Source organism: Sus scrofa, chromosome 5 (genome assembly GCF_054392235.1).
Source record: "Sus scrofa isolate SSC_HxYL_T2T_F1_AM1 chromosome 5, Sscrofa_HxYL_maternal_Yorkshire_Landrace_v2.0, whole genome shotgun sequence".
Lineage (NCBI taxonomy): Eukaryota > Metazoa > Chordata > Mammalia > Artiodactyla > Suidae > Sus > Sus scrofa.
The window spans coordinates 54,585,445-54,600,111 of NC_139387.1; the positions used below are offsets into that span (position 1 = coordinate 54,585,445).

The 14,667-nt window shown below is 36.2% G+C and overlaps 1 protein-coding gene and 1 long non-coding RNA gene across 2 annotated transcripts in view; both read right to left on the reverse strand.

Moving 5' to 3' along the window:
• Nucleotides 1–14,667, reverse strand: part of LOC146403371 (uncharacterized) — a 120,681-nt gene that overhangs the window by 21,118 nt on the left and 84,896 nt on the right. The window lies entirely within an intron of this gene.
• Nucleotides 273–11,708, reverse strand: LOC146403372 (uncharacterized). Its single transcript, XR_014803719.1, has 2 exons — nucleotides 5,216–11,708; nucleotides 273–4,910 (listed from the first exon to the last, which is right to left on the reverse strand). It is a non-coding gene; the product is annotated as an uncharacterized LOC146403372 (long non-coding RNA).

A 14,667-nucleotide genomic window follows, 5' to 3' on the forward strand; every position in this document is an offset into this window, starting at 1 on the left:
AATTAGATACTACTCAACCACACACATACAAAGTTGTTTTTTTTGTTGTTTTTTTTTTTTTAATAAAAAGACTCAAGTTAGCAATCTTCTGGGCTATATTAAATACTAGTTTCACAGTCATGTTGGCTCTTTTAAAATAAAAATGAAATTAAGAATTCCTTACACTAAAAAAGTTGTTCTAAATAGCTTATTTAAATTTCTAAAATATAATAAATACTGAAATAAGTATCAAAGTTTCCAAGAACAACTGAACTTAAATTTTTACTGAGTAATTTTGCATTTATTCTTCAGTTACAATTTTCCACTTCAGAGAAGTCATTGTCAAAAGGTCTGAGATGAATCTATAAACTGAGTCACAGACTCCCTCCTGACATGCAATCACAGAGGTCTGATCCACCAAGAATATTCAGACTGTTTCTACCACCACTGATCTAAAATTTCATTAAGTCAGTTGTTTCTGATTCTTGTCAGAATGTGGGTACAGAAGCAAGAAGAAAGAAACACCATGGAAACCAGAGAAACCTTTTAATGAGATATCCGACACTACTCATGTTAAATGAAAATATACAAATTGGCACCAACTTTCTTCACATTCTGCTCTTTTCCACATTAAATTAAATTGAGAGGTTGAAAAGGTTTCTTGCCTTTGTTTCCTTTCTATTTCACCTTGCTGCCTATTAAATGAAGGGAATTTAACCAACTCTAAGGAAATGCGCTAGGTTACACTGAATTCCCTATTTCCTGCTTAGTCTGCTTCAGTCTGTGGTACTTTAGAGCAATATTTAGAACTCACTGAAACATGGGATGTTACATCACCAGACTTAACTGCTTTTTGTTTTAGGATGGTCTCCCATCTACCTTACGCCACAGGACAGGCACATAGCTTCCAAGAACATGGTGGCCTTTGGCTGGGATAGAAGGGAGACGTGTCCATAAGAGCAGGAAGAAAGAGCCCCATGCCCTACCTAGAATTTTTATCACTCTTACCATTTCAAAAATTAAAATCTTTTAAAGTGGAAATGATCAAACAAATAATCTTCTTAAAAGTTACTCATTATTCTTCTCTGATAGGCTAAGCAACTCCTTGTCCTCTAGCATTTACTGTCTGTATTTCAAAATCAGGGAACTCTGCAAAACTTCCTGCTTTCTACTTCCTTATTAAAATGCAGAGCGGAAGTGGAGGGGAAATCAAACAAGGGTAGGATACAGTCCAAACACAGCAAAATTATTTATTATATCTTTTCTATGTAATGAACCCATTAAAACTTGTGATACTGGATAAAGAATTGTTTTAAAGTCCAACTAAAATAAAGCAGATTCACCAACAAGCTGTAGAGTTCTAATTGGTTTGCTGTAGACTGCTTTTACTTTTCTAGGGACTTTCTATTTATTGCAAGAGTTTGATTTTAATTTTTATCTGCATTAGTCTCCATGACCTTTATCCTATTTTTGAGATTTATGAAGATTACTCCAGTGTCTCTCCATAAATTTGAATGGGCATTTTTCCAATTGTCCAATAACACTGGTAAAAATTATTAACTCCCAGAAGCAAGGTTAATGAACTTCTTCTCTAGGCTGTACTAAGGCACTGACCCCTCTTGTGTGGGCATGACTATCTAGCCAGTTTTACTCTTGCTTAATGAAGTTGTATGGCTTAATCAGAGTCCATCCCTACCTTCAAAGTTGGCTAAGAAGAGTATCACCTGGGCTAGAAAAAGAGCTTATTCATATATTTAACATGTCTTTTAAAAAATAAATAAATGTTTATGGGAGGGGAAAAAAAAACAGAAAACACTGAAAAGATGAAAGCATAAAGCCATCCACACCTCATTCCTCTGAGATCAGGGCTCAAACTCAGTCTAAACAGCAGATACAATGACAATCTCTTCATCTTAGCTTTTTCTCAGGGAAAATGCATCCAAAAGCAACCTAGTTCATGTTTTCATTGATTCCTTCATTCATTTGCTATTCATGTATATCTGGGTCTCTACTGCTCAAATCTATGAATGTTCCTCACTGACTTTAGGATAAAGTCCATGTTCCCACCTCGATGCAGCCCCTTCCTCAACTACACTTCCCCTTCGTGAGGCAGCCATATCTCCCTTCGCCTCCCTGCCCCAGGAATGTTCTCTCTGCTTAAAACATCTTCCTTCTTACCCACCTCTTTGGGTGAGCCCCAGGAACCCTGCTGGATGAGATGGTGGTAGCAAGGAGCCACCAGCAGTTGCCAAGAGCTTTCTCTATGCCAGGCACACATGCTAACTCAAAATGAACCACTGAAGAAATACTGCTATCATTTCCATTTTACAAATGAGGATGTAGAGGCTATAAAAGGTTAACTGACACAAAATGGCTAGTACAAGATTGAACTAAGATTTGAACTGAGTCTGACTCTAGTCCTTGTTATTAGCAGCAAACCTCACAGAGACCAAGCAGGTTTGCATATTAAATACAAAAAAACAGTTTTCACCTCCACAAAGAAATATGCTTAAAACAAACTAACTCATGGCTCTTTATTCTCTTTATAAGGATGAGTAATATTCACTTTCATTTTGCGTCTATCATAAAAAAACCCAACAGCCCATGATGTAATTAATTTCCTCTCTAAAAATCTGGATAATTAATGCCATTTTTCCAGAGAAACCATTCATATTCTAGAACATTTTAATGTGCTTTAGGATGAGAGATAATAACTTACTAAAAGTATACCTTAACTGAAGAGTGAATATATTGGAAAAATATAAAACTATATGGAAAAGTTCACTATTCTTGTCATTTATGCTGTAAACCAAAAAAATGCTATAAACAACTTATCTTTCTATTGCAACCTGAAGATCACAATTTTACATAGAGCTTCATTATTTACAAAATTCTTTTGATCAAAGGAGCTCCAACATACACAGCCTGAGAGCTGAACCACAGTTTGGGTAAAAACATGATCTCTAACTGATTCCGTTCTGTCTCACTGTGGAGCAGTCAGCAATGTTTAACCTGTCCTTATTTTTACTTTAGAGGAAAAGTCATGTTTCAAGGATGGTGGAAGTATCTGACATATTTAGTTCCTAACATGTCTGCTTTAAAATAAGATCACACAGGAGTTCCCGTCATGGAGCAGTGGGTAACGAATCCGACTAGAGACCATGAGGTTGCAGGTTCGGTCCCTGCCCTTGCTTAGTGGGTTAACGATCCGGCGTTGCTGTGAGCTGTGGTGTAGGTTGCAGACGCGGCTCGGATCCTGTGTTGCTGTGGCTCTGGCGTAGGCCGGCGGCTACAGCTCCGATTAGACCCCTAGCCTGGGAACCTCCATATGCCGCAGAAGCGGCCCAAAGAAACAGCAAAAAGACAAAAAAAAAAAAAAAAAAAAAAAGACCACACACAAAAAATGTACCCTGTAGTACATTTCCAGGTAAGAAGCTCTTTTAACTGATTATGTAATATTTTAGTTTGGGTAGTAAAAGATTCCAGATATTTACTCTAACAGCTTTTGTAGACACATGGGATTAATGTCAGACATGTAATCACTGGCTTTGGAACAGGGCCAGAGTGTGTAGATGTGCTGTTTAATTGTGTTGGCACCCCAGGCATTTCAAACATCAACAGAATTTCTCAGCTGATATTCTCATTACTAATCCTATTTTAAATAATCACAGAAGAGTAAGGAAATTGACATGACACATGCTAAAGGAAATCCATCTAGCTCCTTTTACTTTTAATAAATCTGGAGGTTTTATGGATTTAAAAAAATCTCTTAGGCTATAAACACAGGTAAATATAATATAAAAAACTGTCAGGAAATATTTTCTTCAAAATTCTTTGCTTCACACCAGTGCAACAATTTTCAAAACCTATTTTGTTATCATTCTCCTTACTAAAAATTCATCTGTCCCAAGGGGACGTTTGACTAAACCGTGAAAGTTTCCTGTAAGTCCCAAAACTTGACTCTGGGATATACTTCTCTACACAAATAGTGCTAGCAGTTTGTTTTGAATAAACATTCCAAAGTTCCTTACCTAGATGACTTTGAACAACCTGCTGTGAATCTAAAAGCTTACAGACACAGAAGAATTGTTTTATATTAATGACTCAAATTTCTCCCACTTCCTTTTAGTAAAAATGAAGCAACAAACATAATATTTTCACAAATTTTTCAAAAGACATTTAAAAGTTTTAAAGATGAATAAATCATCACAAAAGTGGATGAGGTGAGCTTAAAAATGTTACAGACCATCTTAGAGGAAGGACCTTTTCAGTGACGCAAGCTCAATGGAAAAATTCCTAATCCAGAAGTTTTCCAAACATAAAATTTCCAACCTTTTCAAGACCATATTTTAGTCCCTAGCTCTCCTGGGATATGGGAAGTTTCCTTCATGTGCTGTAGACTGCTGTAATAAATTTAAACTAAACACACACAAACATACACTTCATTAAAATAGTATGTGATGATGAGAAACAAGATATTTTAGTAAATTTACCTGGAACATATTTATAAGTAAAAATAGAGGTCATATCAAACCATTAAAGCATCTTTTCAGGTTTCTTTTATTTCTCTGAATAAGAGATATTTTCAACAATGATAGGAATAACAGTAATTTTTATATGTAAGGCTGAAATTTCTGTTGAACCTTCTTTTTTCTACCTCAACCCTGCTTGTTCACACTCCACTTAACAAGCCCGTTAGAAGCAGGCACTTAGGAGTTCCCACTGTGGTGTAGTGGGTTAAGAATCTAACTGCAGCAGCTTGGGTTGCTGTGGAGGCACCAGGTGCATTAGGTTAAAGGATCTGGCGGCACAGCAGAACCTGCAGCTAGGATTCAACCCCTGGCCCGGGAACTTTCATATGGTACAGGAGAAGCCTTAAAAAAAGGGTGGGCGGGGGGAGAAGAAGCAGACACTTATTTTTCAGGCCTTTACTTTAAAAATTCTTTTTTTTTTTTTTTTTTTTTTTTTTTTTTTTTTTTGTCTTTTTTTTTCTATTTCTTTGGGCCGCTCCCGCGGCATATGGAGGTTCCCAGGCTAGGGGTCTAATCGGAGCTGTAGTCCCCGGCCTACACCAGAGCCACAGCAACGCAGGATCCGAGCCGCGTCTGCAACCTACACCACAGCTCACGGCAACGCCGGATCATTAACCCACTGAGCAAGGGCAGGGACCGAACCCGCAACCTCATGGTTCCTAGTCGGATTCGTTAACCACTGCGCCACGACGGGAACTCCCTACTTTAAAAATTCTTAATGAACTGTTTGCCACTTTCACTGCCCAACAGTTCAAAACTTCTATTATCTTTTTTTTTTTTTCTTTTTAGGGCCGCCCCCATGCATATAGAGGTTCGCAGGCTAGGGGTCCAATCGGAGCTACAGCCAGCAGCCTACACCACAGCCACAGCAACACCAGATCCAAGCCGTGTCTGTGACCTACACAACACCTCACAGCAAGGCCAGATCCTTAACCCACTGAGCAAGACCAGGGATTGAACCACAACCTCATGGTTCCCAGTTGGATTGTTTCTGCTGTGCCACGACGGGAACTCCAAAAATCTTCTATTATCTTAAGCATTCGTAATTTTGTAACTGCTATGCCTCTATGCGATCCACCTGGCCCACTGCCACCAAATCCTACCCTTCCCTCAGCCTCAAATTCAGTTCGTATCTCTACTAAGCACAATGACAGAAGTTTAATAAAGGGTGGGTGATCCAGTCCAAGAACTCACAGTATCTTGATGAGGAAGGATGGGTCCCAAGTGTTACAAAGAGCCAAAATATATTCTGAGAACCCAAGTTGAAAAGGAAAGGTAAAAAATCAAAACAAACAAAAACCTAACCAAGTATAGCATCTTTTTGGAATGTTGACATTTTAAACATTTAGCAGTTGACAAAATCAAAGTAGCCCAGAAATCTAGCATAATGTAGCTCCCTGAATCTACACCTGAGGTATAGAAATTGTAATGCTGGAAAAATAAGAACAATATGAAAAAGAGCCGAGCACTGTAAAATGCTTCAGTAATAGAGTGGCAGAATATAATAAACTCCCAAATACTTAAATAAATAATAGAAGATAAGAAATTAAGATGCCTTAGATTATCAACAGAATAGTGGTTAATAGTCCAAAAAATGCAGTAGTTAAAGCACAGTCTGGCCTTTGACTTAATTGCTTTCTTCTTGCCATAATTTTGATATTGTGTGACACACAACTGGCCTTGAAAACTAACCTTCTGTCTGCACACTATGTGTAAATAAATGTTTTCTGAGTCCTAACTTTGCTCTAGATGTTAATCTGAAGTTGCCTATCTATTAAAACCTAATTCTAGGAAAAAAGTAAAATTCAAAGATACCTATTTGGTTTACTAAAGAAGTTAAACACTATCCATTACAATATACTTTTTTACTACATTTAGAAAAACTTGGGAATTTTTGCTTCATACCAAACACCTCAGCAGAAATGCCTATGGCATGAGTAATAGCCCTGCAAAGCATCACAGGCTGATAATCCTGTGTATGACAGACAAAAACTCAGTACTGAATCACAAAAGAATAGAATCCATCTTATCTAGCTAAGCGGTTTTACAATGTCATCCTATAGAACTTCACAGAAAGTTTTTTGAAAACAAGCGCAATTATGTGGAATGGACCCATTTCTGCTTCATACAGTCCCACTACTTGGGTTTAGAAGGCATGAGAGACAATGTAGATCTAAACTGTGATGAAAAAGATTCTGAAAACCATGGCTCCTGAACAAAATAGCTTTTTTTCTCCTGAATATAGCATTCTTTTAATCAAAAACTACCAAGAATTAGCTATAACTGTACCTGTATTAGTCACTATAACATTTATCAATTATCTATTAAAAAGTAGTGAATTAAAATCAACTGTGAGAAAATTTAGACACACTATAGTACAATCTCTATCCCCAAAGATACTTTTATCTCTTTTGTCTCATTTTTATTTTAAAATAATTTTTACCTTTTTAAAGTATATGTCTTTGTTGCCCTAAATCCTTTAAAACAAAAAACAAAAAACAAAAAACAAGCGAGGCAAAATAACCAAACCGGTTAAAACTGACTGATCTGAAAACAAAATTGACAATTTGGTTGTCACTTAGTGATGGACAAAACAAGTTAAGGTTAAAAACATCTCTGAGGGGAGTTCCCGTCGTGGCGCAGTGGTTAACGAATCCGACTAGGAACCATGAGGTTGCGGGTTCGGTCCCTGCCCTTGCTCAGTGGGTTAACGATCTGGCATTGCCATGAGCTGTGGTGTAGGTTGCAGATGCGGCTCGGATCCCGCATTGCTGTGGCTCTGGCATAGGCCGGTGGCTACAGCTCTGATTAGACCCCTAGCCAAGGAACCTCCCTTCATATGCCGCGGGAGCGGCCCAAGAAATAGCAAAAAGACAAAAAAAAAAAAAAAAAAAAAAAAAAAAATCTCTGAGGAAGCAACCCAATTATATATTGGTTAGAGGGTTGATTCAAAGATAAATCAAAGCCAGGAGTATAATCAGCATAATTTCAGATTGATAATTTCTTTAACCATTAGGTTAAACTGTTTTTCTAATTAGAATGTTCACTAACAATAAGAACTTAAAACTAATAGAAAAGTTATGTTTCAATTATAATAAGAGAATACCAAGAAGATAGTCTTGTTAAGAAATATTCTGTTAAAGAAATATATTTTGGATCTCGAATTAAGGCCAACCATAAATACAAAACATAGCTGATAAGTAACAAAAGATGCAGTATTTAAACTTGGTGGCAAAGACACTGATTTACTTGGAATGAATACATAGGAGGGACATTATAAAAAGTGACAAAACATGCATGCAACTTGAGCAGAAATGAGATTACCTCAAGGTTTATGTCTCTTGAATTTGGGGCTCATTGTTTTAGCCACCAGAGGTCACCCTTCCCCAGAGAGATGAAAAGCATTTGCCACTGTATTTGATAGAAGGATACAATTTTAAAAATGCAATGTGTCTGCAACATTCTTCTCTCCCCACCCAAACCATGTCTGAGGATGGAAACCCACCAAACTTTCCCTTTAACACGGACATACTGCATATTGGAGAACACAAGTGAAAACGGCTGGAGAGGTCAACATGATCTATATAATAGAGAAGTTGAGTGATGGGCAGAAAGAAGGGTTTCAGTTCCATGGGAGAAGTAAGATTTGTGGAACAGCTACCATGCTAGAGAGCGAGAATGGAAAGAACTGGATGAAAGAGAGTTCAAAAATGTTTACTGTGTATTATAAATATAACCATTTCTGGACATTTTCAGCTAAAGGCTGGAGTGAAGGAGTTCCTGTCATGGCTTAGTGGTTAATGAACTCAACTAGTATCCATGAGAATGCAGGTTTGATCCCTGACCTTGCTCAGTGGGTTAGTAAGGATCCAGTGTTGCCATGAGCTGTGGTGTAGGTCCCAGATGCAGCTTGGATCTAGCACTACTGTGGCTGCGGTGTAGGCCAGCAGCTATAGCTCCAATTCGACCCTCAGCTTGGGAACCTCCATATACTGTGGCCCTAAAAAGACCAAAAAAACACACAAACAAACAAACAAAAAAAACACCAGAAAAAAAAGATTTACATTGCTTTTTAATCTAGTTTTGAGGGTCAAACAAATTTATTTCTACCAAATCTGGCTATCAGGAAAAAGCAAATTAGCCAGAGCTCCTTCTGGGTTCTCCCTCTCTCCATAAATTTACAATCAAATTAGAAAGCGACCCTGACTTCATCATAGTGTCCTGCACAAAACACGTGGTCAGTAAACACTCTTTCCCACTCACCCCACCTCGCATATAATACAAGAAGGAGCTGAAGACCCAAAGTTTCAATCTCTTTTGTTTCAATTCCGTTCGGTAAGCGGGGGGAGGGCAGTCCTCTCCATCTATTGCCACTCTAGCTACAGAGAGTAAAATGCAATGGTTAAACGAGGTTTTAATAATTTCATGTATGTGGATGATAGTTGCCAAGAGATATTCAGCAAAGACCCTTATGAATACTCATGGATTTAGAACTTCCGAAACACAATCTTCCTTACTCTAAGCAGCACTAAAGGAAATCCTAAAGAAAAGGGTATTTAGCAGCCCAGAAGTCCTCAGCAGTTTGTGAAATACTTGTTTAGAAAACACTATTTTGTATTTCAACATATTGGTAAATAAGGCTATTATGCACATCATTGTATCTTTTGGATACATTACTTTCTTTTTCAACAACAAAGGTGAAATATATTCATTGCAGAATATTCAGAAAATGGAAAAAGGCTCCAAGAAAATAAAATCGCTTATAATCCCACAGATTACAGGAAAAGATGAAGGAAGTTTTGAGTAAAACATTTTAAAAGATGCAAAATGCTAAATTTCCACATGGCTTCATTTATAAATCATTTCCATTACAAGCTCCACTATAACTTATCCTCTATTTACTAATGAAACATTTCCAAGTTCACCAAGAATCTCACGCTTGGTGGGCCATATTTTCATACTCTGCTGACTCTTTCTGTGTACCTTCTTTGATGTCTGCACAGCACTGGCACCACTGACCATCATTTTGCAAACACTCTCCTATGGTGATTTCTTACATTCTACTTTCCATGGCTTCTACCATCCATTTGGTTACTGTCCATAAGTCATCACTGTGGGACCTTCTTTTCCAGGTCAACATCAACTACTAAATTTCTGGCTCTGTCCTCTGTGCCACTCATTAATACCTTCTCCCTGAGTGACCAAAGTCACTGTCATGGTATCAACTACTAACTACATGTTGATAGGCCTTACACAAAATAGATAGTTAATAAGGGTTTAATCTTATTAATGACTTAATGACTTTCAAATCCAATCTCCAGGAAGTTCTGGAGATTGCTCTGTGGTTCTCCAAGGCCAGAACCACAGAGCAGAAGCCACTTATCCACTATAATTAAGAATGGTAATTGGCTGGTTAATTGTAAGAGTGGATTAAGCAGTGACTCATAAAACATGACAAATATTTTACATGTGTAACTTTGAAAAATGGCCAATCATTTGTTAATATTTTACAAGTCAAGGTCGTTATATAATGATAATGCGTCAAATTCACAAGGAGACATAATAATAACTACACATGTGCTCAAAACCATAACATCTAATATATGGAGCAAACATTGACAGAACTGAAGGGAAAAATAGATAGGAATATAATTGTAGAGGACATCAATACCCCACTTTCAACAATGGATAGATCATATAGAGTAGATAGATATTTTAGGAAACAGAGGACTCAAACAACATCACAGACCAAATGGACCTAAAGATGTATACAGAACATTCCCCTCAACAACAGTGGGAAATAGTCTCAAGTGCACATAAAACATTCTCCATGACAGAGCAAATGTTAAGAAACAAAAAAATTACTAAATTTAAGACTGAAATCATAACAAGTAATCTTTTCTAACCATGATTGAATGAAACTAGAGATCAATAGTAGAAGGAAAACTGGAAAATTCACAAATACGTGGAAATTAGAGTTCTTTTTGTTTGTCTTTAAAAAAATGCTCTTGTATAACCAGTGAGTTTAAAAGCAAAAGTTAGAAAATATCTTAAAACAAATAAAAACTATATATCAAAATTTATGGATACAATAAACACAGTACAAAGAAGATTGTTATAGCAATACATTAAAAAAGAAAAAAAGATCTCAGGTAAACAACCTAACTTTACACCTCAAGGAATCAGAAAGAATAAACAAGGTGCAAAGTTAGCAGAAGGAAGGAACTAGTAAACATTATAGCAGAAATAAAGGAAATAGAGAACAGGAAAACGACAGAAAAAAGTAAATGAAAACAGTTTTTTTAAAAAAGATTAACAAAATAGACAAATCTTTAGCTAGAAAAAGCAAAGAGAGAAGACTGAAATAAAATTAGAAATTAAAGAAATCACATCTGATACCAAAAAATGCAAAGGATGAATGACAACTATAAACAATTACATGTCAACAAATTGGACAACTTTAAGGAAGGGGACAAATTGCTAGAAATATACAACCTAGCAAGAATGCATCCTGAAAAAAAAGGAAAATTAAGAAGGTTGAATCAATAATCGAAAATCTCCCAAGAAAAAAAACTCAAGGTTTCATTACCAAACATTTAAAGAAGAATTAATGCCAATCCTTCTCAAACTCTTCCAAAAAAACTGAAGAGGGAACACATCCAAATGTACTTTATAAGGCTAGAAATACCCTGATACCAAAGCCAGACAAAGCTAGCACAAGAAAATTATGGGCCAATATCCCTGATGAATGTAAATGTAAAAATCTTCAACAATATACAAGCAATTCAAATTCTAAAGCATATTAAAAGGATCATACACCATGACCAAGTGGGATTTATCCCTGGGATGCAAGAATAATTCAAAATACAAAAACCAGTTAATATGACATCCCACATTATCAGAGTGAAGAATAAAAATCACAGGATCAATCAATGCGAAAAAGCATTTGATGAAATACAAAATCCTTTCATAATAAACACTCTCAATAAACTAAGAGTAGAAGTAAATTACCTCAACTTATAAAGGACATATATGAAAAGCCACCATCTATCATTAACCTCAAAAGAGAAAGGTTGAAAGCATGTCCTGGAAGATTGAGAATGAGGCAAGGATTCTCACTCTTGCCACTTCTGTTCAACATAGTACTGGAATTTCTAGCTTGAGCAATTAGGCCAGAAAAAGAAATAAAGGGCACCCAATTCAGGAAGGAAGAAGTAAAATTATCTGTTTGCAGATGATATTCTATGCAAAAATCCTAGAGAATCCACACTCAAAAAGTGTATCTGTTGAACTAAAAAATGAATTCAGGAAAGTTGCAGGATACAAAACCAACATGTAGGAGGTCCCATCGTGGCTCAGTGGTTAATGAATCCGACTAGGAACCATGAGGCTGTAGGTTCAATCCCTGGCCTCACTTAGTGGGTTAAGGATCCAGCATTGCAGTGAGCTGTGGTGTAGGTCGCAGACACAACTTGGATATGGCGTTTCTGTGGCCCTGGCATAGGCTGGCAGCTACAGCTCCAATTAGACGCCTAGCCTGGCTCCATATGCCATGAGTGAGGCCCTGGAAAAAAAAAGACAAAAAGACAAAAAAAAAAAAAACCCAACATGTAAAAATCAGTTGTGTCTCTATACACTAATAACAAACTTCCAAAAGAAGAAATTAAGAAAACAATCCCATTTACAATAGCATAAAATAGCAATAGCAATAGCATAAAATAGCAGTAAAATACTTAGGAATTAACTTAACCAAGGAGGTAAAAGAACTGTACACTAAAACAACAAGAGATTTATGAAAGAAATTAAAGAATACACAAATAGAAAGCCATCCCTTGTTTACATATTGTTAAGATGCTCAAACTATCAAAAGTGATCCACAGACTCAATGTAATACTTATCATATCTCAATGACATTTTTTATAGAAACAGAGAAAACAATCCTAAAATTCATGTGGAACTTACAAATGATCACAAACAGTGGGGAAAAAATTCTGGAGAAAGAAGAAAAAAGCTGGAGGCATTACATGTTGTGATTTAAAAGCATGTTACATATCCTGTAATATGATTTTTAAAAACATGTTCTGAAAACATATCCTGCTGTACAGCACAGGTAAGTCATTTGTGATGGAACATTATGGAGAATAGTGTGAGAAAAGGCACATACATATATATGACTGGGTCACTTTGTAGTACAGTAGAAATTGGCAGAACACGTTAAATCAACTGTAATAGAAAAAAATCATATAAAAAATAAAATCATGATGACCTAAAAAAAAAAAAAAAACAAAAACATATTCCCTGTGCCACAGTGGGTTAAGAATTCACTGTTGCCTCTGCAATGGCTTGGGTCACTGCTGTGGCACACATTTAATCCCTGGCCCAGGAACTTCCACATCCGGGGGTGAGGCCAAAAAAACCCCTCCCCAAATATTACAGTATATCCACAAGTAAATAAATGAAATTGGACCCATCCAAACACAAAAAACAACTCAAAATGGACTAAAGATTTCAATGTAAGACCTGAAACTATAAAATTCTTAGAAGGAGACACAGCGGAAGTTTCATGGCATTAGGTTCTGCAATAATTTCTTGGATATGACATCAAAATCATGAGCAACAAAAGCAAAAATAGACAAGTTAGAGTACATAAAACTAAAAAGCTTTGCACAATAAAGGGAAAAAATGAACAAGCAAAAAGGCAGAATAGGAGAAAATGTTTGCATCCATGTATTTGATAAGAGCTTATTATCCAAAATTTACAAGGAATTCTCAGCAAAAAAAAAAAAAAAAAAAACAAAAAAACCTAAACAACAAAACAACAAAATAACCTATTTTAAAACTGAGCAAAGGACAGATATTTTTCCAAAGATGACATACAAATGGCCAACAGATATATGAACAGACGCTCAACATCTCTAATTATCAAGGAAATAGATACCAAAAACACATTGAGATATCACCTCACACCTGCTAGGAATGGCCATTATTAAAACAAAACAAAGACAGAAAGTAAGTGTTGGTGAGTACGTGGAGAAACTGGACACTTGTACACTGTTGGTGGGTGTACTTCTGTGAAATGGTGCAGTCGCTACGTAAAACAGTATGAAGCTTCTTCTAACAATTAAAAATAGAACTACCATATGATCTAGCAATCACCATTCTGGGTATTTACCTAAAATAACTGAAATCAAGATCCCAAAGACATCTGTACTCCCATGTCCACTGCAGCATCATTCACAATAGCCAAGAGTTGGAAATAACCTAAATGTCCATGAATAGATGAATGAAGAAAATGAAATATATACACACAACTGAATATTATTTTACGATTAAAAAAAAAAGAAATCCTGTTATATTCTTCAACATGGATAAACCTGGAGGACATCATCAAGTAAAATGAGACAGCCACACGACAAGTACTGCAAGATTCCACTTACATGAGGAATGTAAAGTAGTCACACAGAGAGGAGAATGGTGGTTGACAGGGGATGGGACAAGGGAGTTGCTGTTCAGTAGGCATAAAATCTCTGTTATGTAAGATGAAAGTTCTAGTGATCTACTGTATAACATTGTGCCTATGTTAACAATACTGTAATGCACACTTGGAAGTTTGCTGAGTGTAAATCTCATGTTATTACTATTTACTTTTCTAAAAACAATTTCCTTTAGTATTACTTGCAAGGTGAATCTGTCAGCAACTATTATCTCTAATTTCGTTAATACGGAAATGTCTGTTTCAATTTTATTTTTGAGAGATAGTTTTATAGAACATAAAATTATAGTTGACAATTTTTTCCTTTATCATCCTTGACCCCCCTTTGTCAGCTGTTAATCTTACTGAGATTCCATCCTAAATGAGGGGTCACTTTTCCTTTTGCTTTTAGATTTTCTCTTTGTCTTTCTTTATTTTACGGTGTCTTGAGTGTGGATCTCTTTTATAATTTATCTATTCTCCTTGGAGTTACCAAGCTTTTGGGATATATAATGTTTTACATCAAACTTGGGATATTTTCAGCCATTATTTATTCCAATATTTTTTTTCTGCTCTTCTCTTTCTTCTCTCCTTCTGGTATTCCCATTACACCTATGTTGGTGCCATTTCTCTGAGGCTCTGTTCATTTCTCATCATTCTTTTTTTCTATTTTTTTTTTCCATT